The sequence below is a fragment of the Labrus bergylta genome, chromosome 23 (genome assembly GCF_963930695.1).
Source record: "Labrus bergylta chromosome 23, fLabBer1.1, whole genome shotgun sequence".
Classification (NCBI taxonomy): Eukaryota; Metazoa; Chordata; class Actinopteri; order Labriformes; family Labridae; genus Labrus; species Labrus bergylta.
This window is the reverse complement of record NC_089217.1, coordinates 10,217,362-10,241,164: the sequence shown is the minus strand read 5'-3', so window position 1 is coordinate 10,241,164 and position 23,803 is coordinate 10,217,362. Positions and strand designations below refer to the sequence as shown.

The following is a 23,803-nucleotide window of genomic DNA, read 5'->3' as shown; positions in this document are numbered from 1 at the left end:
CTCAGCCAACCTCTTTAGACAAGACATGGATAAGTATTTTTAATACAATAGAGTCCTTCCTTCCTTAATTCACTCACTCATTCCTTCCATCCTTTCTTCCATCCTTACAGAACTTATCAATTCTCGTATTTGCTTGTATTAACCTTGACATGCTTTCTCTGTGTTTGCAGGAAGTATTTTTGTACTGAGAGGCAAAACTTGTAGGCATATTTTTGAATGATATTGTTATATGACAAATAGTACTTTCAAACTTTTTTATTGAGTTACCAGCACATTAACACACGTTTTAAGGCACGTTGGCCTGTCTGTGAGAATGCAGCCTTCCTATTTGTCCAAGATTAACATTTCATATGATCGCTCTTGACAGATTTTTTTTCTTTCAGAGGCCCCCGGAAAGGAAAACCAAAGACGGCACTTTTCTCCCCAAAGTCACTTTCACTTTTTTTTTTTTTTTTTTTTTTTAGAAACTTCTCCACAAACTTTTCACAGCGCTTACTTTTTTTTTTTTTTTCCATTTTGACTTAGACATGCTCGGTGAATGTTTCGTGTTTGCAGTCTGAGCTGTAGTTTGGCGTTTTTTGGAGCATGTCTGGAGCGGACATAGAGTAGATATGTGATTATGTCTTAAAGGGAGGGGCTTGCGTGGGTATTCAGTTTGGTTTTATCATTGAGTGTAGTGGAGGACTGACTGCAGACTGGCTCCCTCTCCTCACATACTCGACCCAAGAGCTCTACTTTGTCCCGTAAAGATCCGCAGGTAAGCGCAAAAACTTTTCACTCCCTGCAAACTAAACTCTTATAATCTAATACACCACCTTTACAACAAGGTTTACTGATGCTTTTGCGAATTACAAACTCGATGCATTTTTTCCACGATGGGAGATGATCACATTATGGGTCTCGGTTGTGCGCATGGGCTGCTGCTGCTGCTGATGATGATGATGATACTTTTCAGGATATCTTGGCTTTGCGCCGCTCCCTCTTTTATGCGTCCGCAGATCAGTGAAGCAAAGTAAACTTGTGATCGCGATCCCAAAGCTTCGAGTAGTGGCGCTGTCATGTCAATGCTTTGTCAACCGCGGGACAACACAAAGAAAAGCATTTGTCCACTGCTGTAATGCGCGCCCCCTCCTTCTGGACGAGGGTGGGGAGAAACGGGTCCAAAAAAAAAAAAAAAAAAATCCCAGTTATCCAAGTTTCTCATTGCTTATCTCTTCTGGGCAAATGCAGCAAATATTTTACCATTTGACATCACTTCTTTTGTCCGTTAATCAAATCCCCTAAAACCCACATAAAAAAAAAAGTGTTTTCAAACATAGTCTGTAAAAAATGAATAGGCTACAACTGTTGAAATGTGACATGGTGACATGTATCCATGTAAAGGGTCCATAAGGGTACCAACACACCACAATCCTTTAAAAAAGATATAGGCTAAAGGTAATTGCCCTCCATTGTATGAACTTTTAACACATCCTGCAGACAAAGCCATAGGGCAGTTTTGCAAAAAGCTGTCCTGCTCACACACACACACACACACACTCACACACATGAAGCTACCTCTCATCCTATCAAGGTATCACATTCTTTGCAATCCAACCACCCCAAGGCAAAAGGCACTCTTCAATTTTCGTTGTACTTTAGTTGCCCAGCGAGTCTTTTGATCTCAGCTTTATTACATAGTAGTATCCGTGAAGTGGAAGCATGGAAAATGGGAGCGTGTAGAGGGAGGGAGCTTCAGAGGGTAGGTTCTTTTCTTTTTTGAGTGCTTTCAGGCAGAGACAGTATAGTAATTGCCCATGAAACTGTATCTGATAAGTTGTTTTTGGAAAACTTGTGGAGAATGCCTTCCACTCCTTATAAGGTGCAGATCCAACCTGGTGACAGGTGATTGGAATGGCCTCAGGAATGTAGTGCATAACAGTTCCCACTGGAGTGGTTCTGAACATTTTTGTCTGGTGTATCCACACAGTACAGCTATGTGAATCAAAGTGCATTTTTGTGCTCACCATCAAATTTGCTTAAAGTGTTTCTATAGGTTTTATAGAAAAATGTCTCCATCCTGGCATCAACATTTAAACCTGGAACTTTTATTGTGAAGAACTTGTCAGATATAGAATGTGTTTATCATTGAATGAACGCAGCTTTATCTGAGCTACAATAAGTGATGATTTTCGATAACGCTTTAGGGAGTTCTCCTCTCACCGTGAGTCACCGCCACAGCCCGCTTCTTTGAATCATCTTGGACTTAAGACAGTGAGACATCATATTAAATACACATTCAGCAGGTTAATCTGTTGTAATGGAGATGCTAATCAGTGCTGCGCTCAGCAACAAGTCAAGCCATTTCAGCGCATAGTTTATCGGCGTAAACACTGATGCGAGGAGGAGGCGGAGCTCTGTGGTCCGTGAGCATGCAAGACTGCTTGGCTCAGCTCAATAAGTCATAGTGGAACAAGAAGAGCAGGATTCAATGTACGTTATTTGTTGTTACAAAACACTCTGTCACTTAACTTTTATTTACCCGCCACTATGGCTGGTGGGTTGAGCAAATTCACCCGCCAATGCAAAAAAAAAACACCAATATTTGGCGAGTGACAGGTGCCTGTTTTCAACCCTAGTGTCCTTACAATTTAACTTTAAGGTTTGAGGTTGGTTTGGTCAAGTTGACTTTGGTAGGAGTTACAAAAGATGTAGTTTATTTGAGCCATATATTAGCAGCCAAATCATCATTTTATGAATGTGCGTTCCTTGTCGCTAACTGTTTCAACCATTTATCCATCACTTAAGATGTGTACTTTCAGCAAACATATCAACTATTTATCTAATAAATGTCTTTAAGCTAACTCTTTAGAACATGTATCCAATACTAGAGACTATTTCAAATGTTGTTCTGTAACTTTAAGCTAGTTTAAGCCTTTATCTGTTTCTATTAGCTATTCCCACCCCTTTGTAATGTCCTTTTGCTAATGTTTCAACCGCTAATTCACCATTTTTAGACATCTATTTCCACTGCTTATGTAGTTATTTTAGGTCACCATTTTAAAAGTCAAAATATTATTGACGCAATAGAGCATACTGTGAATCTCTTCAAAAATTCATAACTTTTGGCTCACTATTTTTACCCTTTACTTATCTGTATGTGCATCTCATTTGCCTCGTAATGATCCCAGATGGACAAGCTGTCAGTCAGCCTTCACACAGCTGTATAGACTTTTCATAGTTTGTGTCTTTACAAATATACACTTTACTGATGCTAATGAAGGCCCATTATGAGTGGATAAAGGTGGCAGCATTTTCTTTCTGAAGCCTCAAACCCCTGAAATAAGAAACCTTCTGAATTTTGTAATCATACTCATACTGTATGAACTGTATCATACTGTGTTTGGCTTTGAGGCACAAAAACAACTTCTGCAGAATATGATTTATTCATTAATTCTATCTCCATTGATGTTTGGATTGTGAAATCATTTAGGAGCCCATGGTATGATTATGGGGTCTTTTGAACATTGGAAATTATATCTTGGGCTAAAGGTTTGTGGAAAATTGGTGTTATGTAACACGTTTAAAACCTGACACTGGAATTATCAGGCTATAATGAAATTGAATGAAAATTACTATAAATGATGTATAGCTGGTAATGAACTGGTATTATACATGATTCAAAATGTGTACGTATATAATTTGTTCATGTCATCATGTCATCTACTCAGTCAAATCAGCTTAGGCTCTCAATGTCTCCAACCACTCCATAGCAACAGCACACGTATTTCCTGACTTACAAGCACCCCCTGTTGAAAATCCCTCCATCAAGATTTTTTTTTTCAGTTTTTGCATACATTTTCTCATGCATATTCTCTGGCTCAGCTATTTTCAGTCCAAAACCCACACTGAACCCACACTGAATACAGCAGACTTTAGATTATAATGCATGTAGTGCTTTGCAGTGTGTGCAGAGGGGGAGTTTTATAACTGGCACAGTATGATATGGGTTCAGAAGAAACTGAAGGTAATTGCACAGAGTGATAACAGGGGTTTGGCAGTGTGGGGCGAGAGCCAGGGCCAGGGTTAGGGCTGGGCTGGCAGGATGTAGGGAACACTGCCATGCATTTCCGGAGTCTGGCTCTGGACTACACAGTGCGGTAAAGGCTTCTAGTTACTGTACGCTGGCTCCCTCTCACTCTCTCCCCTCTCTCTTGAACATGATTAAAGCAAAACTTTGGATATGGTAATTATTCAGCTGCATTCTCATCATGATCAACATTTGCTAAAGCAAGGGGCATTCATGAATCCGTCTGTGTACAGTTATGTGCTAACATGCATCCAGCAACTGTGGTTGTTTTGTCATAGTTTTGATCCAAGATACTCATAATCAACCGCAGTATCAATTTCCAAAGCAAGAATCCAGAGTTTCCTTGCAGCGCAATAGTTTCTTACCACCACTGAGCAAAGGCAGCCAACTGAGTGGCAAACTGAATTTGAATCGAATGGAAAACTGGCCGAGGCAACTTTCTAGCACAAATGATCCGGCCATTCTGTCCTTTTTTGAATAGATGTTTACCTATACTGTGTTCACTGTTGGGATTTTCCAAATGTGGTTCAGGTTCCAGTGATCGCATGCTGAAATGCCTGTCCAAACATACATTGTTTCTGCACAACAGGTGCCAGAGCTATTTTCTGGTTTCTTCTCATAACAGACCAATGAAACTATGTCAAGCATGTTTCCTGTCTTCTAGCTTTTTCCCCCTTTGTTTAAGTTTATGCAGATTTGTTTATTCTAAGAAGAGAGTTTTTTCTTGTTTTTTGAGATGCTGTCCCCACCATACCTGCAGACCAACAAGCAAAACTTGTTAGTTCCATTTTATCAATGTCGTCAGTGTCCTCCAGTTACGTGGAATAAAGTTAGTGTAGGTTTTAGGTTTGTGTCTTCTGAAAGACAGCAGGAACAGGACAGGGTTCGGATCATTTGAGGTGATTGTGATTGACGTGCAGCTAGTACTCATGGGACTCAGGCCCTGGATTGGAGCCCTGCAGTGTACTCCCCCCCACCCCCACCCCCCCTCGCCTTTGAATTTGATAGCATGTAATTTGAATGCACTACATCCAGAACCGCACACTAAGTTGTATAATATGGTGTGCTTGGACGAATGGGCAGATCTCGTGCTGGAATAGAATTCTTAACTCATTCACTGGGTGAAGGTGGCCAGCAAGTTGTAGAAATTACTTCTGAATTCACTTGAGGGTATAATACCTTGATGTTTATCATGTTCATGATGTTAATGAAGGTCTTGGATATAAAGAAGTGAGAGTGTTATGGGGGTTTATCATATACATTCCAAATTCCTGCCATTTTTTAACCCTCTGGAAACCTAAATCAAGAAAAGGCTTTTACTTACAGTATGTTGTGGTGTCTTTTATACATACTACTAGTTAGCATTTATAAAGTATCAGAAACAAGTTTTGATACAAATGGAACCTATCTATATTTAAGTTTTTGTACGCTCTCTTAATATAGGGTTTGAATTGGCTGAGGTTAAACTTAAATATTTGTGTGCCACAAACCTCTGTGCACTGTTAACCAGTGTTCTCATCAGCAGGTATTCATTTTAATAAAAAGAGAGCTGCACTCATTCAGAGCATGTTGATAGACTTGTGTTATGGTGAATAATAATAATACAAAAATAATTCAGTCCTATCTGATTGTTAACAGGCTGTTGGTTTTATTCTCATTATTGATAAGTGCCGGGGGGACATTAGTAAGTCATGGTCTAAATTTGTTGTTGTTGTTTGTAAAGTTGTTTTATTGAAAATGTGACAGCCCTACTGTTGAGTATCTATTTTTGTTAGGTTATTTGGCAGAGCCATTGTTTAGCAAGGCATTCACATCTTTAAGGACAGAGCATTCTGTAATTTGAAATTTATGAAATTACAGATGTAAGGGTTCCTACCTTCTCCTCTGTTTCTGAACACAAGAACTTCTAAGAAGTTTCAAACATACAGGGCTACAATATGCAGATCTTCATAACATTGCTGTGTGCGATGCTAAGCCGTTATCAAACAAAAACAAGGAGGTGACAATCAAAACATAACCTTCCTCTCAGGCCCAGTCTTAAGAAATGGTCAAAATCAAATCAAATCAGGTGATTTTAATGGTAAAGTGTAGAACACTGCTTATTTTAACTCAGATTCTTGTGGATAGTTAATGAGACTCTCAACTTCAATATCATATATTTTTTTACCATTTCAAGCCAAATTTCCAGAGGCTGTAAATTCAAAGTATTCAGTTGTTGCTTCCCATTATGCAGCCAAGCAGACATGGAAAAGTACTGTAGGGGAATATTTACCGTGTTCTTGGTATGTTCTGGCATTTGTTCACCTCTCAATTAGACTCTGTTTGCCTCTTGGGTGACATAGATTGCATACTCATGTATTCCCCTCATTAAGTGTGCCCATACCCTGGCCTATAATAGATTGAAATGTACCTTTATTATCACACCACATTCAAATAACTTTTTTCAAGCGTCAAATTCAGTGCTTGATACATGCACAGGGTTTTTTTTCAATGATCCTCGCTCCCAGGATCATTGTATTGTTACTTCCTTTCTTCCCAAATGTTGATTCTCCTGACTGAAGCAGTCATGTGGGCATGAAAGAGCTGTGTTTGAATTCCTCTGGGCTTTAGTCACACTCTGATGAAGAGGGTTTGTTAGATCAGCCTCTCAGTCGTGTCTTTGTCTGACTTTAAAGTGCTATCACTCAAGGCCAGATTGCCTAATAGTCAGCATGGCTTTTCGGTGTTGGTAATTGGCATATTGGCCCACCATCTGCTAGTTTCCAGATGCATGGATTCACCAGAAGTTTCATAGCTATAAAAAGGACTTTTGTATTCTTTTCCTTTTATTAAATCTTGTTGTTTTTTTTCGTCTGGGTGATGATTAAATTCAGAAGGCAGCCTGCTTTTTATCTTAAAAGGCAACAAAAAAAACCTCCTCTCTTCCTCACGTGATCTACATTTCATGGGTTTTTTGTGGATGATTGATTGTGCGAGAGTGAGGTCAGTGCTCCTAAGCAGCGCCTCTGATGTCATCCCACAAAGATGCACGTCCTCCCCTCCGTTCCCCCAAAGCGGGTTATTCGGAGAAGTGTACAACATTGTTAAGAGGGACATTTAGCCTTTGGGCTTCTTCTTCATCTGATAAAACAAGCACAGGAAATGTCTCTGTTAGCTGATTGGCCTTGTGTTTTCCTTCGCCGTCCTCCCACTGGGACCTCAGACGTGCACAGCGTGTCCCTGTGGCAGAGAAAACCACCTTACTTGTCCCTCTTCTAACAGCTACATTAACTTTTTCTTCCCCCTCTCTCTTTTCCATTAACACCAATCTATTCTGCCTAAGACCTTTTTTTTTTTTTCGAAAAAAGAAATGATTGCTATAACGTTCGTTCTCGCTTCACCATAATTTTTTCTAAGCCAGCTTTCCATTCTTTCCCCCCTGTCCTCTCTTCACCTCCCCTCTCCTCCTCCTCCTCACTTCTCTCGGCCTCACGTCTTCCTCTCCCTGTGTCCCAGAGCTAAACAAACACGGCTAATCAAAAGCCTGTCAAATCACCTTTTAAAGGTCCCATATTCTTGGGTAATAGGGAATTAAGGGAACGTGGAGGTAATAAGGTGATGTAAATCCCAGAGGTGTGTGTGAAAAATACCATTGAATGTACACACATGACCAGTGAGGTCATGTGTTTACATAGTAAGCGAGGTTAACCACTCTATGAATTGCATGGGGGGGGGGGGGGGGGACAGACAGGGCAGTGTGCAGGTCAGTTTTAAGCCTGCTGGATTTATGCTAGTGGTTATAGAGGTGCTGTGTGTGCTGAAGTGTGTATAGCGAATGTGAAGGACAGCTTGGAGAGTCCAGATTGGATGTCTGCCATCATGGGAGTGAGAACTGGCGCAAGCGAGATCAGGCACGTATGTGGTAATGATGGAAGTGAGGACTTACCTCATACACATAAAACAATCACTGTGTCCTTACATGGCGATTCACATGAGTCAGACCTCTACTGTAATTCTGTTTCATTCTTTGGAAGAGCATCAAAGTTACGAAAATATTTTATTCCGACTTAGTTCAGACCAAGAGTGTTTGAACTTTATTTTAGATCTCTTGTAAAATCAAGGAAGAATGCAATATTATCTAACAGTATGCGAGTTACCAGTTTACAAACTCTGTAGACAAACAGCAATATTATGTATCATGATAATTCATTGTTCTTATCACCTGTAGATTTGGTTGTGAAATTTGAAAGTTGGAGAAGTGAAACAATTCTATCCTATATTTTCTTACACCCACTCTTCTCCTGCCACTGGTTGAGCATTCTCCAACTACTGAGAGAAATATCTGAATCTTTAGGAGCTAAAAGCTAGCTAGCCACTAAACCCAACTAGCACACTAATAATGAGCACATTTGGGTGAACACCCTCGGCTGATGTAGAATACCAAAATTATGCCCAGACAAATTTCTTCCACGTTTTCCATAGAGATGCCAAATATGTTGTTTCAGAGAGATTAAAAGGCCCTCAATTGGCTCCATACACAATTGGGAATAATTGCATATTTGCTTCTTAACAGTACACTATTTTTTGGCACAGATATAATATTTTGGGTTGCCGTTGCAGGCCCCAACCCCTCTTTACACCTACTGTTATAATCTGTGCCCATCACTGGTTGATGCTTACTAATCCGAGTGAGGCCCTTGATGGCCCAAATTAGACCTGTTAGCATGGAATAATTTTCTCCAATCAAGTGTTCAATGGGTTAATCCGAACTTGAATTGAGCCACCTGTTGAATCTGAAAATTAAGAGCACAGAGCAGTTAGAGGGAACTAAAACAGTAAAACTGAAAATCCAAACAAAGAGCTGAATGACTAAAATGTGTGTGTGGGGGGGGAAGGCTATGGGTTTGTCACTTTGAGAAAAGCCTTTCACACAACAGTCCCTTTATCCCTTGTTAATAGTCTATAAAATATTTATCACTAATCCATTTATGGAAATACAAAAAAGCAGCTTATAAAGAGTTGGTTTGATTACCTCTTAATTTGCCTTTTATCATCTAAAAATAAAAAGGTTCTTCTCAGCCTTAATGCTTCTCAAACCTTTTTCAGCTTGGGATCTAAAGTCAGACTCCCCACATGTGCCTTATAGGAAGGCACATTGTTCCAAATGGTCCACATCCATCTTTCTCACCCGAATAAGCCAGTCAGGCAGCAGCACAGTCTGAGGTCTGTGTCAGGACTGCAGTCAGGAGCAGCGGTAATTGTTTAAGAGTGCATTTATAGAGTGTACTCTTTGTGCCTCCTAATCAGAAGCATACTCCAGCATTTACATACGAGCCTCCGAGGATTGCTCAGGAATGCATTACAGGCAAGGCAAGAGGACGGGAGAGTAAGAGAGCGGGACTCTGCTGCCATTTCTTTCCACTTCACATGTCACTGGCCTGTTGGCAGGGGAGTAAGATAAGTGGGGGGGTTGAAAGTGATTAAGGCTGAAGATCAAAAGCAAAGAACCCCAAGTCCCCCCTTAACCCCAATAACAAATGTAAGGCATGAATCTACTATTGTGTCTTGTTGCATCTTTGGGACATGGATACCAGCCTTACAAAAAAAATTGAAATCCAACGCTAAGTTGTCAACCTATTAGAACTGTATAGATTAAATTTTGTTTTGTGGATTCATATCCGGTTGAATTAGGTAACTTGTTCATTTTTATTTTTGTTCACTTACTTAGGTATGGCAAGGGGAACTAAAATATGGTTTCAGAAAACCATTTTAATCAGACAGTGCTCCACAGGGACAGGTGCTGGCATAGGAGAGCTCTTTACCTCATCAGAGCTCTGCCAGTGGTGATTGGGAGAAACACTCAGGTTTTTATTGAATAACCCCGGCTCTGTGCTGGAGGGGCTTTACTGTAATAGAGCAGCTCTACGGCTGCCGAGGTGACAGCCAAATGGTACTTATTAAAGCAAGGGATGATTCATACTGTATGCCCTACTGCAGTTTAACCTTGTTTGAGGCTTATGGTTTGGCTTTAATGTTCAAGTCCAGTCATATTTTTATGTCTGGGATACATATGCGTACAATTATCTTATGATCAGACAGCAAGTTCACAAATTTCCTATTTAATAGAACCGGTATGAACACAATTATTTAATACAGACAGTCATTTCATACTTGTTTCAATATAAGTTGTAATGTCCACTTAGACTAGCTTTGTGTGAGTTTGTTTAGGCCTTCTCAAAGATGAGATGGAATAGTAGCTATGGGTCCTGTCGTATTTGCTTATTTACCCAGCATACAGCTGGACAAATTGAGCATGACGTCTAATGAAGTGTGAGTGTGGATTAATTATCCCCCTATTCAGACTAATGGCTCCTTCTCTTCTGATTAATGATGACACGTGTCACATGAAGGAGGGCACAGCTGAAACCTAAAATCAGATATCCTCCTCAGATATGAAGACACTCTTTGTTTCAATTATTATTAAATGTATGTGTTATTGGTTGTTCTTCACTGGGAATAAATGGCTTTACTCAGAGGAATGAAACTGTCCTTCAAATATCAAACAAAGCAGTGAACGTGAATACTTTTATAGAGAATAGTCAAAGGTACAGTGAAAAATGTAGTATCATCTCCGTTGGACAGACTTATAATTGCAACACCTTCTATGTAACCTATAAATATCTGGTATTTCTTTATAAAGATTTATTTTTTGGCTTTTGGGCCTGTATTCCAGAGGTAGGACAGTGGATAAAGTCAGAAATCAGGCAGAGAGAGAGTAGGGTTGACATGAGGGAAAATAGCCACAGGTCGGATTTGAATCTGAGCAAAACGAATATGACACAATGAGGAACTTTAAAAGTCAAATTCCTATGTGTTGGGCCATTGTCTTCATCACCATATTGATATCTGGATGTGCAAATGGGCTGCCAAGGCTGTTTCATGTTATTCACACCAACATATTCACTGTTTCCAATATATCTGCTTCAAGCGTATCAGCATTGCTTATGCATTGGTCAAGCTTTATCCAGTGATAGGCTGGTTATAGGTGTTTTGGCAGTATAAGCGCATGTGCCTGGCCTGACTCAGCTTGGTTTTTAAGAAGAGTATTGTTTGAGTAAATGATTCTAGATGGCTTGTTGATTATTTGATACATCAGTGTTGCAGAAGGTATAAATGGGGTAAAGTTCGTAATGGGCTGGGGTAGCCAATCGACTGGCCTCATTAAACCTGCCCTAATGAGAAAAAAAACACCCAGATGCCCTTTCTAGAACAATGTGTTCTTGTTATCAAAGAATCTAAATGCATGTTAATGGAGTCTGGCTTAAATCCAGACAGATTTTTCATGAGGTTCAGTGTGCCCAAGTCAAGCCCTGAGCCCCGCAGTGCCACTCACGTCTGTGACAGCCACCTGGGAGACCACCTTGGAAAATAGGCCCCTATTAGTTCAGGTTAGACTTAATGACTGGTAATGGTACACCGGCCAAGCCAAACCGTGCAAAAGGGCTCTGGGCAGGCCGAAATGAAATACCAGTCACTCAAGCTCTGAACATAAACACAAGGTGGGTGGTGGGTGGGGGTGAATAGGTATGTCTGAAGGTGTATGTGAATATGAGGAGGTTCAGACATGCATCGATGTGTTTAAGATTAGAATCTACCCAGATGGAGGAGACAGTTTTTGAGCGCAAAGAGATGGGTGAAACCCAATAGACAGATTAGTGCCGTTGGGGGGACAGCTGTGGTTTTGGATTTATTCACATTCAGCTCTGCTGTTTTGTGAACCAAATCTCATTTGCAGTTTTGCCATCAGCTAAAAAAAAGCTTGCAGCAACTTCAATGGAGCAATGGAGCCTCCTTGAAGTAACGCTCAATTATTTACAATTTCATGGCTGTCTGAGAAATGTGTTTTTCTAATAAATTTTGGAATTAGGAGGCTTAAGTGCCGCACATATATTAACCTCCAAAGCTGAATGTTATCCTTAATTTAGTGGTAAATGCCACATCATGCTAATGGCATTCAATGATTATTGCGTCTTCCATGGTCTAAATAGTCCAGGGTATGGAATTAGCAACAGGCATTAAAAGTAAAAAACTCCACCATTAATAATGTATTGAAATGAGTCAATCAGCCGCTGCATAAAATTACTTTTTAACTCTGAGGGAGAATGAGCGGCAGAGCTCCCGGGCAGGCAAAAGGCAGATAGAGCAAGTGTAGTCTTCAAGAGAGAGAGAGCTTTGTTATGTCTCATGAAGCTCTAGGGTTTCCTGGAATTTCTGGCAATGGCTTCCAAAGTCACATAACCACAGAAAGAGAGAAGATTTAAAGACAGACAGGGGGTATTTCTCCCAAAGGATGCAGTTCAAGACATTCTACTAACAGCCACTCTGCCACTGTATACTGCAGGTAGCCTACACAGTTCCCTACTGTTAGCACTGGTGGTTACTTGTGCCTCTAGACTGACAGAAACAATGAACACAGTACAAACACACCTGCAGAGTGTGCAGAGTATAAGGTGACACATTACCCTCAGTTTACCTGCAGATTCAAGACCCTGCCTTAGGCCTTTCACCTCAAGGGTCGGACGGTAGACGTGCACTCGTCCAAGCTGGTTTGCTGCCTCACTAATAATAACAGCCAGCACAGCCATACACAAAAATGGGATCTGGTTGAGCTTGTGAACTGTAGCCCTGTAGAACCTTGGGAGGATTTGGGGTTTGAGAATTGAGGAATGTATTCTTTGGAAGGTGATGTGATCTCTCTGTCGCTTTAAGAATGTGAATCCGCTGATTCAAAAGCACTACTAAGACAAAATCTTAAACACCTGAAAGCAAAAACCTCATAGAGATAGAAAAAAATAATGCCAAGGTATCAAAATGTATCCACATTTTTAACACAATTCTGGTCCCTGGCATCACATCTATCAACCACTGAATGTAGACTGGGATTAGGACTCCTTCTTGCCAGTTATGTGCTGTCTTCTGCTTGTCCTTTGTCAAAAGCTTTTGGATACTTTTTCCTGTAACTGCAGTATTCTAATGCTGTACACTCAGTATATACCAGGTTTCACCTTGAGAATACGGCCTAAAATCCATGAAGAAAAGCATTGGCTTTATCCTGTAAAATACCTCGAAATAGCTCTGAACTTTCTGTTATTAAGGTAATGCAAAAGCAAATCCGACTGACTCTAGAGGGGGCTGAATTTATGCAAGTCTGTTGTGCATATAAGAGATACATTACAATGAAGAGGACAAACATGCGAAAACAATACAAATGCACTATGTTGTTCAATACATCATTGTTGTTGATGGTAACATATCCATAAGTGTTGAATAGGAAATCTATTTGCACGTTTCATAACAATTCTTGCAACTTAATTCAGAAAGATAATGCTTGCATGTCATTCCTTAAAGCTGCACATTCCAAGTACCAAAAGATCATCAGATCAAATGAAATAATGTTTTTTGAAAGGTGCTACCCAGAGCGACAAACAGCTTAACAAAAACTTGGCACTTCAGTTCTTCTCACTCCTTACCTTATATGGTCTTTGAGCTCATGATCTTGGTTTTACAGATGGGATCAGGTTTCTGCCATTAGCTTTGTTTCCAGTGTGAGTGGGCAGCTATTTTTTTTTTTTGTATGCTACCTGCCCTGCACCAAACAGCAAACAGCTTCTTTGCCATTTAGCATGTGAATAGCCACACATTTCCTCAGGAGTTGGTGGAGACCAAAAAACAGAGTTAAAAGAGATAGACAGTTGGCTTTAGATAGATGTGTAAATAGATGATGGTCGGAAGGCAGCCCAAATGTCAGGTATCCTTGGGCAAGACAATGAACCCCCAAATTGCTCCCAAGTGGCATATCCCCGCAGCACATGAATTGATATGAACACAATTAGTTTACATTTGAATAAAGATAATTACCAAGGGTTTGTGAATGGATACAAGTTATGTTCAATGGTGATAGACAACTGTAATAATGTACCTTGTAACTCCCCATCAAAAACTGTTCCCTTGGTATACTTACATCTTTTAGTGTCAACATTTGTCTGAGGTGTCACAGCACATCCATGATTAAATAGCCTGGCCCTTCTTCAATTCCTGATGAGCAGGTCAAGGCTGCATGACTACCCAGGACAGAGAGATTCATAGGATTAAAACAAAACATCCCTGGCTGTCTGTACTGAAAGGCCCTCTATTATAATTATTTTTTTCAAGCAAAGCACCTTCTCTTTTCCCTGAAGAAGCCTTTACATTTCCCACTGTAAGACAGAGCTAAAGGCACTGTCAGGGGATCACTCCTCCTCTCCACATCCACTATGAGTAATAGACCTTCTCGGTCAGGCCATCTTGCCCGCCCGCCCGCCAGCCTACCCCACCCAAACCTTCCCTGCTCCTTAATCTCCTCCTATCTCTCTGCAGGAATGCAGGCCCTTATTTTGAAAAATACCTTGTCATGTAATACCCTTGAAAAGCCTCGCAGCTCACTTCGAAAAATTGGCATTCCAAAAGCGTGATTTACTGACTTGTGTGTAAAACAAGGCAAGAAAGATAAAGATTTATGACATTTTGGAGTGATTTGAATAAATGTCCTCTGCTTAAGTGATTTTCTTTGTATTTTCCTGATAGGGTTTGTGTTGCATGGGCAAAAAAAGGCAAACTTGTGTCAGAGTGTATGCTCAGCTGTCTCGCTTTCAACTTTCTCAGTATGTGGGGGCATTGCATCATGCTTTTTAGCCTCACTCTAACCTCATGTATGTTTCCATGTAAGGTATGATGGGAAGACAGTCTCTCTCAGTGTGGTTTCGAGCCAGCCACATAAATCACTCTGCAGTTTATATAATTTTTTTTCACCCTGTCCGATTTTCTCCCCTTCTTTCACCAAAGTGTAATTTCTCTCTGGCCATGCAGAGCCATACTCACACCACGACCAAAGCGTGGCTTTTATAGGAAGCATGTCACAAATGTTCAGCAGATCCATTTTCCTTCCAATTCTCGGCCCTACAGAAACACATCAGGAACCTCTCAAGCTTTATGAGAAATACATTTTTTATGTTCCACTTAATGTTTCCAGCATGTCATGTTATTACCCGTGTAGCAGAGGCTGTGGGCTGCTGTGTGTCATGCTAATCATGTATATACTTGTGTACTTTGGTCATTGAGATGTTGGTGCATTTCCCAAGTGAGTCCAGGGTCTTGCTGGAGGGCGTTTCATTCAGACACATTGACTTTCTGCAGGTCATGAAACTGGTTTCTGGTTGTAAGATTTGAGTTTTCCTCACAGATCTTGAAAAAGTATAGGTTTTTTAAGCAAGGCGTGGGTCATTTTTGTTCAGGTCTTTCCTGTTTCTATCCCTTTAAATTGAAGTCTGTTTATTGCCATCAGCTTACATAAACTTTTCTCTTGCTGCAGTGTCGGCAGTAGCAGTGCTTAGACTAAAACCCATCATATATCTGCACTCAGTCTCCCTGGTCAGCTCACTACGAGTAGATTAATGTCCTGTTGAAGAGACGCAGACTCCCCGCCCGAGCCTCATTTACTCCGACAGAAGGCAGGTGTCAAGACAGGCTGTCCTGAAGGAACAAGAGGAGGCTGCTTTTCCTTGGAAAGAGACACGAGAAAAGGATGAGAAAGGGATTCATGACAAGTCACATGTTCTTGATATTTCTGAGAAAACATCCTGAGACAAAAAAAATAAACCTTACAATAGTTCAAGAGGTTTCCAAGATGTGTTAAGTATCCTGTAAAGGTGATTACTTTTTCAGTACATTCAGATTACCATGACCATATTTGCTTTGGCTTCATCCAGCATCTGTCTGTTTTTAATAATTCACGATTTAATCGACTTAAAAGTTGGCCGGTACACTCTAAGGTAGTAAGAGATGATGATGTCCTTGATAACATAATCACATGGTTTGTTTGACAGGAAAATTATGTGGGAAATTTGTATTTATTTATTCATTATTCATGGTTTGTCTGATACTATTCAAACACATTAGAGTGTAGTTCATCCTTTAAAGCAACTCTGTTCATTTGGTCCTGACCTGAAAGATGAAGGCTTGACTTTAACCTAAAGTCAATGTGGAATTGCACACATTGGATGTCAAGTGCCGGGGTGCATATTTATTGAGATAAATATGCACACAAGTGGTGCTTAAAAGAGTAACACTGAAAACTAGTTCCACATGGGACAAAGGCAAACAGAAAAGAAAGAATAAGAAAGACCCTAAATGACGTATTTATCACTCTTCTGCTCTGTTCTTTGTGACAGCAAAGTAGAGCGAAAACATTTTAATTTAAAAAGTCAAATTATTGGAGAGTAGTCTTTTAAATGCATCTTAGTTTGTAGTAATGATTCCCTTTGAACTCATGAGATGTACAACAAAAACTTCAAACTTTATATTTGAAAATTTTAAATGTTATTTTAGGGAAACACTGCCATAGTTAGCTTTAGTCATATCTACAATTAGAGTTCTTGTATATAAAGTTGCGAGTGAAGCTAGCTGTTGGTCTCTGTTTATAATCCTTAAGCTAGCTAAGCTAACCACTACCTACTGTAGCATTGTTTTCTGTGTACAGGAATGTGATCTTCTCATTTAACTTTATTCAATGTAGGAAAAAAAAGCATGAATCCCAAAATATCTAATGATCTTTAAGATGGAATATGAAGACTCTGGGATTTAAATGGAATAGTCTTGTCTAAACAGAGGCACACGTCTCTTATTCTATTCCTTTGTTCTGTCCTAATTTTAAACCGTGTTTTTTTTTCTCCTCCCAGCAGAATTTCCTCCATTGCTAGCAGTTTACATACGCTCCTTAAAATGTCAGAGATAATTCTTTTAGTTTCTTGGTTAATGACATACCCACATAGACATTTTTGTAGCAGGGGAATGTCAGAGCCACTCTATATAGCGAGGGGGGCCAGATAAACAAACCGTTTCTAACTTAAGCAGAGGACTGTGGCGTTTGAGATGGCTGCTTTTTCACCGAGAGGAATGTTCCCTTCCAGGGGGCTCTGTTTCCAAGTGCACTGCTGAGACTCGGGTATAAAGCTCATATGTGAAAGTGAAGAAAGCTTTTGTGTGTATTTAAAAAATGAAATGTCAGCGTACTGAAACGATCGGTGTGTACCTCTTGACTCCCGAGTCGTGCAGGTGTGCATGTTTGTGTGTGTGTTCTCTGAGATGTCACTGCAGGTCCAACATCACCATCAGTCATGCTGTTTTGAGAGTGAGCCAACTCTGTGGCCACTGTGTAGTGAGTGTGAGAGCTCTATCTCACTGTGCACGCAGCATGCAAGAAAACCTTCCCCTTTTTTCTTTTTTTTCTCTTCCCATTTTGGTTACGGGAAAAGGCAGCATTTTTCCTTCCATATTTGGTCATATGGAGCACAGCCAGTCAGCAGTAGCCTTTTGATGTCGTACTAACTTCCCTATTTTGTGTGGGATTCGTACTTTTTAGAATGCTTTTTCTCCAATTCTGCCTGATTGTGAGTGAGGCATCTGAAAGTGCACATTAAAAGGGACAGAATACTTTGAAAAGTCAAAGACCAAAGAGGAAATGTATTGGCTCTAGATACTGTCTCTTTGGGCTGCAGGATTCTGACTCATAATGCAAATGCCCCTCTTAAGACCAACATTTAAAAGTAAGACAGTATTTTATACTCCTTATTTTTCTGCCAACTACTACATCAAGTCTTGTTGAGCTTTATTTAATTTGGTAAATTGGATTTGCTGCTGACAAATAAGAATGTATCATCTCACTTCTGTGGTTAACTTTTAAGAGCTTCAGGATTTGAAACTTGTTGAAGCTGGATTTAGTTCGATCTTTCAAAAAATAGGAAATTTAAAATGATGTCTTTGCAGTCTTACTGGAGCATCTATGTGCTCAAACCTGCTGGTAAAAAGCTGCAGGATTCAGATGATGGATATAGCATGTTCAGGTAATGTTTTGACTGCAATTTAAGTGTGACTTAGCTTCAGGCATGAGGTTTAAAGACACATAAACACACCCCAGCTCCGAGGGGGACGCTGGCTGTTGAAGCGCAGGTGTTCTCGGCTGTCTCTCCACAGAAGAGAAAGGTCATAATACCTTCAGATTGAACACAGCCTGATGTGTGATGAGCATGAAAGTCCATTCATGTGTGTGACCAGGGAGCGGAGGAGATATTAAAAGAACACAGAGTTTATGTTCTAAATTGTGTTCTGAAAGTGTTGCCAGGTTATCTCACTGACAGTGGGAAATAAAACACAGGATTTGAGAATGTAACAAAGAGGGTAATATGTTTTCATCACGACAACACTAGAGTTTAGAGAGTATCACGCTACAGCTTCCTTTCCAAAACGGATTCGTCAGTTTGAAATATAACCGAAACAAATGCCATTTATTATCATCAGGATATCACAACATGCCTGTGAAAGTAAGAGTTACATATTACTTTACAGGATAATTCCAGATTGGGGTTCTTACATTTCTTACTTTCAGCCATAATATTTTATTGGCTGTGATAACTTATTAGAAAGTTCTTGGAACACAAAGAAATCACCTCAACCAAGTCTGATATGGCAAAGAATACTAATGCTCTGACGTTCAGACTGCTTGTAAAGATTCATGCCATGTTACTTAAACCCCTTCATTTGGAGGTAACACTGAAATAATACCAATATTTAGCAAGCTATCCCTCACTTTAAAGTGTGTACACAACTATGGCAAGTACATTGGGTCAAAGGTCAACCAGAACCGTTGTCTTTCTTAGCTCAGTTCTCTACACTCGGCCCCATTTGAATTATGGCTGTAATTTCCAGTACATTGATATTGTATAACTTCAATTACAAACAACACAATGTTTTATCTTTTACCATTATCCTTTTGTTTTCAGAAGCATATCCAACAGCCTGTTGTTCACTAAAAATTGCATAGTAGGTCTTTGTTGAAGGTTTAAAAAAAGCTGTTTTGGTGATCACCCCTTGTTGGTTTTTGTATTTAAGATCATTTCAGCTTACCTGGGTTCTTTTTGCTGTAATGGAACTCATTGGTGATGCTGTTGTCAGTTTCAATTATAGAGTATGTTGGGGCCCAAGGCAAAATTCAGTTGGAGGGGCCCTCCAACCAGCTTTCAGCAGTACAATGAGAGTGAATGCTGTCAGATGGGGCCACCTTAGGGAGGTTTCCTACTGTCAATGCAAAATTTGCACATTATGGGTCGCTGCTTTAGTTTAAATTTTGTCAGCCCTCTGGGGCCCCCTACTGGTCTGGGGCCCTAAGCAGTTGCCTGCTCTGCCTGTGGATAAACAGCGCCTCTGGCTGTTTTACTAAACTAAGTTATGCTAAAGGCCCCTAAGAATATATTCTTTATGCTACCCCCTCACTTTGACTGATGCTCTTTCTGCGTATGTTTGAGGATCTTTTGTACATTTCATTAGAGATTTCTGTACTTTTGTAGTTTTTGCTTGGATTTTTCTCTAGTTTGAAGTAGGCACCTGTTGACAACCGTGGGGTTAATCTACAGCAGATTAGCTGAATTTTGTGGCTTAACAAAATTATTAAAAAAGCAAACATACGGAGGAATGAAATTCCAGTATCTGACAGACATCTGTATAGCACTTGAATTCTTCCGCTGCGAATATTTACGTCATTATGTGTCACAAAAAGCTTTTGAAGAATTAAGTGATTAACTGCATTATTAGAGTTATTAGTCTGCAAATGGACCATTTAGAAGAATAATGAGTAGCAGGTGGATCAGACAGAAATGAGGCATCTTGTATAGTCATGATTTATGGGCTTATGGAGTGATCATTGTCAAACCCTTTATATTGAACATAATGAAGTGAAAAAGAAAAGAAGAAAAAAAAAGTACCCACACTGCTGTGGATATGTGTTACCATGTTAGCCAAATGTCCAGATGTTTCTGACCAGATTTCATGTGCAACAAAGGAATTATAAGTAGTTCATCCTTTAAATATCACAATACTTCTATTCTAGAAATATGGTTGTTGGTTTGTACTCATGCACAGAGTAGAGACACTTCAGAGCATTCAGCAAACTGAGACCCACCTTTTGTTTTATCTCAGAAGTGGTTATTGTAGCCTGCAAACAGCCTGCAAAATACGATGCTTCTGAGGTATTCCATTGGGATGTTCTTGGCTGTGAGTGTGTGTGTGAACAGATAACCTCCGTCAGTCTGTCTCAGTGTATATGATTCACAGGGCACAGAGAGGTGTTACGGAATGTGAACCATTGTCTGGGAATGCACAAGTCTCCATTTTCTTCACCAAATGGAAACTTGACTTCTTTAACCTTCAGGTCTTTCCCCTACACCGATGGGAAATGTTTCCCTCGCTGGTTTGTCTTCCATCAGAAAGCTAAAGTCAGCAGAGAGGCGATCAGAGGGCGGACTGTGCCTGATCTCCTGATCTGAAGTCAAGAATGACAGTTTATCTGAGGCATTCAAAGACTGTAGAACCATTTCTCACCCCAAAACCCAGTGCGTGTTATTCCACTGGATTTGATGACGTTAACTTCCCAGGTTTTTGTATGAATACTCTCTGCTAATGATCAGGGAAACTTTCTCCCTTTGGAGTCGAAGCCGCACTTTAAAAAATTTGTTTTGGAAGAGATAGAGTGCATGTGGAAAGCATATGGTATTAAGATTGAGCTGAGGTCTGATGCACTTGGCCAACTTATATGTTGCCTAGAATATATAATTGCAGCTAAAGACCTCGGCTAAGACAACAGAGGCCATTGTGGGTTATATTCACACTGTGGCATGCAGATACAGACACACACAGTCACAGGGAGAAGTTAAACTGCTTGGGTGTGGGTAAATGCTATAAAATTAAACCAAGAATTAGACTTAATTCACAGCCAACTGTCACTGAGTCTCCTCATATTGTAGCTGAACACAAAGTCTGCAGCTGTTTGCTAAGATGAGCTCCAAGAGGAGAAAGGAACAGCCAGAAAAGAGTGAATGCAATAAAATCATTGAACTACATGGGCAATGAGTAAGTGCAACTGATACTGGACTTTTAAGGCTGATATAAATATTAAATGTACCCTTGAAAATAAAGGATTACACGGGATTTTAGGCCTCTGACTTTACAAAAGTCTGCCAACATCCATGTCTTCATCTTTTATTTTTTAAAACTCAAACCCAAACTTAACGCTATCCCTTTGACTCACTTTCATGTGATTACTATGTGCTCAAATTTTACACGACCAAAAAGAGCAACAATACCGTCACTGCCGCCCAATTTTAAACCATATTTTAGACCCAGAGTGTAACAGTCGATTTCTAAAATGCATGCAGACCAAGAGATTCTTGATGACTGATGAAACTAAGAGAAATGCAAACAGACGGAAAGAAAGAGAAATTCTTGGACTCCTCCTGTGAAATTATGAACGCTCATCCACAGCCGCTCCGCATCCTGAGAGTGTAAACGTGTTAATGCTGCCAAGGCCTGGACGTGTGAGGGGAGACGCATAGCACAGAGAACCACAACCGCAAGAGCAGCTTTCCAAACACAGCACTGTAGGTGGTGATGGATATCGCACATGTACACACATTAACTGTACCATAAACACACACATAATGCATTTGCAGTAGCCTCATGTCTTAAAGTAGTAAAAACCTATCGCACTTATTTATTCATTTGTTTGCAATTCCTCTGCACACATCTGCAGACACTTACACACATTAACATACTGGTAAGTACTCCCACCAAATGCATTAAAGAAATATCCTGTCCTGAAAGTCCTGTTTGTTAAATATTATTTATTCTGATGCCCACGCCCTCACACACAGGCTGAACATATTTTAACCACCCTGTCAGACTACTCTCAGGAGACCCCTTACCCCTGCAGAAAACGTTAGGTTTACCCAACTCAAACTGTCCCCAGAGCCTCAGCCAAAACAGCTGTTAGTGTGCACTACCTACAGGCATGCACCATCTCTCTCTCTCTCTCTCTCTTTATCTCTCTTCCTCCATTTTTTTTTAACAGCAGAAGCTTTATCTGTGTAATAAAATCATCATAAAAATTAGCGTTCTTGCCAAAATGCTAACCAATATATTTAAGCTTAGACCTAACCAACAGACTGCTGCCTCTCTCTCTCTGCTGAGCACATGCAAGGGTTTTCATCTCCTGATATTTTACCATCCAAAAGTTCCAGGACTGGTCTTTTTACACCCAGTTGTCTTAAAGGTACATACAAAGAAAAATGTCAGTGTTTGCAGTTTAAATTCTTACTGTGCCATGTATCTTTTAAATGCTCACGTTTACAAAGTCATATTAGGAATCTGTAATGATGTGTTTGAGTCCTCTTAGTCGAGGCAAGAATTGCAGAATGGATTTCTTCAGGACACCAACCTGTACCCAAAAAATACAAGGATGAATTGGTGTGCTATAGACCGATTGTGTTGGTTGCATAGCTACAGGATCTGTGATTTAAGGTCCAATACACATCATACATAAACATAGATTTCCACAAGTTCTTTCACAAAGAAATAAAGACTCTTATGGCAGTTTGAAGTACCTGTTTAAACACACTTTCTCTATCTGTCTGTCTTCAAAGCAGGTGACCCAGGTTCAAAGCTGACTGGTGGCTCCTTTTCCCACATGTCATTCGTCACTCTCTCTCTCTCTACATGATTTCTGACTCACTGTCCCATCTCTACAATAAAGACACTGAAAGACAAAAAAAAAATCTTTAAAAGTTCATAATGGTAACTTGAATGGCAGAGGACTACAGCTACCTAGCAAACATTGATGTTAACTAGACAAAAAAAAAGCTTTGCAAACTTCCAGGAAATGCATTCAGCATTCTCTCAAGGACAGACACTGAGTATCTGAATGCAATGACACTGTCGGGTTTCTTGGAAACAAAATATGAGGAGTTTTCTTAGAAGCAAACAGAATACCTTCTAAGCTAAGGTGACTATTAGCAGAGACAGAGAGGGAGGTTGTCAGTCTGCCATTTCTGTTGTGAAACAGTGATGATTCACATGTGTCATGATGGCTGCGCAGACCTATTGCTGAATTTGAAGCAAGGCGATCCTGCCGTCTCAATAAAGCCTCAAATGTGTCACCTTTAACGGGAAGTTTTTCGTTTGGCTGATTAAATATTGAAAGGTGAAGGAAGATGATTTCCTGGTGGAGAAATTCTGCTCCATTTAAACTTTCTTTTCTAAGTGAAGGGGGTCAGGTACTCCGCAGAATCCCATGATATTCTGCTTTTTCCTTTTAATCTCAATAAAACTTGACAGTATTGAAACCATTCGGTGTGACATCTTGTTTCTAAGGTCGTTCAATGTCACATGGCTCAAAGAGTAAGAGTTCTCCAACATACCGACCACAGTTGCAGGTGGGCAACATATTTTCTTCCATTGATGCAAAGACTATAAAGGTCAGGCTTTGTGCCAGTGTTGCTTTCACATTCCAGATTTCTGGAATACCTCTCTTCACCTGGACACCTGCACAGCTGTGACCCCATAGCTGCTTAGCAAAGAGCTCCTCTCCTCAGTCCAGAGGCCAAGAGTAGGGCAGCACTTCATGTAGAATATTATAGCTTGCTTTTATGTCCTTACTCTAGAAACTCCAACCTTGTAATAATGCACCATTCTTTTTTTAGGCTAGATGTGTTCACAGCAGACTGTGGTTCGTGTTACCACTGTAACTAGTCCGCACTCTTTCAATTTGAATTCTATATCGAAGTATAGCTGATACAAACAAGATTTGAATTACCTTGAATACGATTTCCTTTCCTT

The 23,803-nt window shown here is 40.1% G+C and overlaps 1 protein-coding gene across 3 annotated transcripts in view; it reads left to right on the top strand.

Annotated features, from left to right (window-relative positions):
- The first annotated feature begins 546 nt into the window (after positions 1 to 546).
- Positions 547 to 23,803, top strand: part of cald1a (caldesmon 1a) — a 56,432-nt gene continuing 33,175 nt past the window's right edge. The window contains exon 1 of one of the 3 annotated variants that reach the window (XR_010665126.1): positions 547 to 757. The gene's annotated coding sequence lies outside the window, so the exon portion shown is untranslated. The remainder of the gene's footprint in view (positions 758 to 23,803) is intronic. The other 2 variants (XM_020639521.3, XM_020639524.3) reach the window with 2 other exon arrangements.